The following is a 4790-nucleotide window of genomic DNA, read 5'->3' as shown; positions in this document are numbered from 1 at the left end:
GAAAACGATCAGAATACAATATTTGGAGCATATGATATCAGTTTTGAGCGATTCAAGTTGTGTTGGATTCATGGCAATGGGATCTACGTTTTGGCACTAGTTTCGAGCACTTTTAAACACTTTCATTTTTTAGCACTTTATTGATACCCTGGATCATAAAACCAGATGGATGGAAGTGCAAGAATTTCAAGAATTGATCAAGAAATACTAAGTAAGTTATTTTCCACAATAAGTAATAGTCAAGTTATGATCAAGAAATAGTAGGTAAGTTATGATTAAGGAATAAACTATCAATAAATAATAGGTAAGTTATGGTTAATGAATCAACACATTTTAGCTTACAACATCCTTCAAAGAGGTAAAGGGTATTAGGATTGTTTGGATTCCAAATAGAAAAAAACAATGTGGATAAATTTGAAATGAAATATGGAAATATAGAGCTATTTCATAATTTTGCTTTCATAGGAAGAGAACCAATATCATTTTGGAAATGAAAAATTATAAAGGAAACTCCCTCACATATAGTAGATTTAAGTGTTTCATATTTTTAGTTTATTTATAGAGAGTTGTACAACACAAATATATACACAATTTTGAGGATGACCTCTTTTTAAAATATATCAAAAAAAGGAATTAAAATATCTATTAGCTTCTTTTAAAAAGGATAAAATCAAAGGTCTACATGATTGCTAGTGTGTTTTTTAATATTTAATATGATTTAGTGGAAGATTACTTAATTAGGGTAATTGAAGAAGTTGGGAGTTTTGGAAGATCCTAGAAGCTTTTAGTGCTATGCTTCTAACATTGATTCAATAAAACACTGACCCTAATACTTTTGATAATTTCGTGCCCATATACTTTTGTAATTATGTGTACAAAATCATAGCAAAAATTTTGGTAGTTAGAGTTAAAAGATAAATATTTTGATAAGTTATCTCTCAAGAAAAATATGGGTTTCTAGCTAGAACATAAATACACAAAGTTATTAGGGTTAAAATAGGTCATCACTCAATAACAATTAATAATTTACCAACAATGTTTATGAAATTAGATGTATCCAAGGCGTATAACAAAATTAGTGGGTGATATTTTAGAATCATGCTTTTTCATGTGGGATTCAGTTTGGTTAAATGGATAGTGGGTTGTATATTTTCTATTTCTTTTATTTATTTTTATTGTTTAGGGTGTTGAGGTAAGGATATCCTTTATCTCCTTTGGTTTTCTTAATTGTGATTGAAGGCTAGAGTAGGGATATTGTGGAAGCAAAAAGACTAGGGATTATCACATGGGTCAAATTGGAAGGGATTTATCATTGAATTAGTTACTATTTGTTGATAATTCTTTGTTGTTTTCTAATGGAAGTGTAAGGGAAGTAAGGACAAAATAAGAATATTTGATACTTATGAAGTAGCTATAATTATAGAGCTATATTTACAAAAATATACAATCTTCTTTAATGGCATGGATCAAGATAATAAGCATATATGTTGCTGAGCCTTTTTTCTCGTAAACTCTTATAGTTTCAGTATGGCTTCAAACATTTAAGTTTTATATCTAGAATAAATGGATATAGAAAAAATGATTTTGATTGTCTCATTGAAAAAATCAAGTTCAAAATTAATAATTGTTATAATAAATGGTTGTGTTTGGATGGGAGGATGACATTGGTAAAATCTATGTTGGAGGCTATGCATGTTTTTTTTTAATTCCTTTTTATATACACATAAAAGAGGCCTTGCAAATATTAGAATACATGTTTTAAATTCTTTTTGTGTAAGAAAAAACAGAATGATGGAATTACTTTAGTAAAATTGAAGATTATAGCTAGGTCAAAGGAGAATTATGGGTGGGGATTGAAGAATATTAATCATTTTGGTAACCCATGGGTAGATGTTTTTTGGGAAATTATTTACTTAGGAAGTATTTGGGAGGAACATTATGAGATGGAAGTATTGAGTCCATGGACATTTACTGGTTGGTGCTGTGTTTACCCTTGGTTTTAGTGAAAGGATAAGATCGATGAAAGATTTGATTAACATTATACAAAAGGGAGGATTGTGTATCCTCAATAACATGGGAGATTCAATCATCAGAGATATTTGGTAGCAAGATTATAGGTTAACATAGTTAATTATTTGGAAGCGGGGAACGCAACTTTATGGAGTGATTGTCTTGAGAATCTAAAGAAGGATCATATTAGGTTGAGAGGGGAAATGGAAACTCTATCGTTAATTTGGAAGTATAGGTAGATCTGGAAATTCAAATCCCCCAAAAATATTATAATATTTCTCTAGATAGTTTAAAGAATAAGGAATCAACATGGGAAGTATTGTAGAGGAGTAGATAGGAGATGGTGATGTGTGCATTGTGTATAGGTAGAACCCATATGTCATTTTCTAATCCATTATCCATATTCTATTATATTTGGAAGGAGGTGGAGATAATTTCAGATGTTTCAAATGAGTGGTTTAGTGATGTTATAGAAGAATCTTTGAGGAAATGGTTTAAGAAAAAATATTTCAAATAATTATAATCCATTTCAAACATAGTTACTTGGGGTATATGGTTGGCTAGAAAATCTTATATGAATATAAATATATTATGGATTTTCAATTATACGAACAAGGGAAAACAATGATGCTACACTTTAGGATTCATGTGAAGTAAGGATGTGCAAGAAATTGATGTGATGTAACACCCTTTTTTAAACCCCATGTTTTGTAATTTGTAATTAAGAATAATAATGTTGGAATGGCCAGTGTGGATTTTGTCACATTAGACATATGTGGATTTTGTGAACTTATTGAATTGGAAAAGGAAAATAATGTAAAATTCTACATTTTGAGCTAGAGGACATAATAATTTCCTGAATAGTTGGTCTTAATTTAGCACATAAGTAACTGATAAAAGGGAAGGAATGAGGGACCGCTAGATGAGTGAAGGAATCTCTTTGTATTGTGTAGCCCCATAGCGGCCATACTATGAATGTTAATATGCCTAGGCTCAATACTTGAAATATTGAACGTTGATTTCCTATATGTGAAGGAGAGTGTCCTTCATGTTCTCTACTCCAAATTGAATTTGTTGAACCTTGAGTGAACTTCCTCTTAAGGAATTTGGATCTAGTGTAGGGGTGGGAACTTGCAAGATATCTGTAGCATAGTCAAGCGTATGGTTGAGTGGAGAGTGGCTCACCATTCTTCATTCGCTAGGAAATATTAAATCAACTCACAAAAGTGTATTTATCTCTCAAAATTGTGAATTTTTATCTACCATAAGTCATGTGAATTCCATTCAAAAATGTTTTTATTACTTGCTGAGATGGAATTTGAACTCATGTGTGAATGGTTGAATGTTTCTTTGGGAAGGGCATTGAATATATATTTTTTAATGCAACTTTTTTTTAATAACATGAGTAATATTTGGAATGTCAATGTTTTATAGTGAATACTTAGTTGGAAAAGTATTCATAGAACATATGAATTAACTAATTAAATAAATCACGAGTGAACTCATTAAGATTTCAAACCTATTGTGAAATTGAATTGGGGCCTTTGAAGCCTTTTAAATTAATTTATTGTGAGTATATTTGTTGGGATAGTAGTAATATTATTGAATTAATTGGAATATATTTATAAATTGGGTCAATAAGAGTTGGAAGTATTCCTTGTGTGGCAACCTTAGAAGGATTAATACCCTACTTGGGACAACAATGGAGGATAGCCCATGTTTAAACTAGGAAGATTAAATGCCTTTTGATGCCTTAAATATTAAGGAGAATTTCGGGTTGTGTAAGAACCCTTTGCGATGTCATTCTCTCTAAATTATCATTTGTATCTATTTTATGGTAACTTCTTACAATTTGTTTTCCTGCAAGAAAAAGCATGTAACATTGGCATAATGTCTTTGGACATTTTGGATGGTCTATATTGTATTCTCTTTCACCTAAATATAATATTAAATTTTAATGGTTTGAAATGTCTTAAGGCCTGATGAGAATATTGGGAGAAGTTAATATATATTATGGCTTTTGTTGATTACATAGCCTAACTCCCACAATGATTATTATTTGAGGTTCTGAGTGGAGAGATTTCAAGTGGTAATTATGTAAAATTTAAGTGTAAAGAAATATTGATACATTCACCTTGGTTGGACAAGAGTTGTCCAACGAGTGAAAGAAAGAAATATGTCCAAATGTTATTTTCATGTTTTTACTTGGTAAAATATTGTGTGGAATTTAAGCCTTTATTTTCTTCTTTCCTCAATAAAATTTTCATTTATGAAAACAATTCATATTAACATTTTAAAACTATGTGATAAGTCTTCTCTAGTTTGGAAATTATAAGTCTAAAACATGTGGGGTAAATTTTGGTGGGAGAGTTTTCCATACAATGAGTGGGAGAGTTTTCCATACAATGACCCACAATCTGCATCTTTAGAAAGTAAATTGAATATGGGCAATGAATGTTAATGTGAAAATGTCTATGCAAATTGGTTAATGTGGGAAAGTAAATGCAGATACATGAAGCCTTTTGTAATGTCCCCCGACCCATTTCCGACCTATTCTAGACTCTTTGAGGTCCAATTCTGTCTTTGATATCTCTGGTAACCTTTAATTTGAAAAAATTACTCTTTTTTGGGAAATTCCCCACCTAATGATATGAATATCTAAATGCATACTTGAATGCACTACTTACGCTCAAGCATATTCTACATGATTATTATATATATATAATTCACTAAAACATATATAACATTACAAAAAAATAAACATAAAAGGAAAATACTAA

The sequence above is a fragment of the Pinus tabuliformis genome, chromosome 7, assembly GCF_031772625.1.
Source record: "Pinus tabuliformis cultivar Carrire ecotype Pingquan chromosome 7, CPIR1, whole genome shotgun sequence".
Lineage (NCBI taxonomy): Eukaryota > Viridiplantae > Streptophyta > Pinopsida > Pinales > Pinaceae > Pinus > Pinus tabuliformis.
This window is presented reverse-complemented; position numbering follows the sequence as displayed.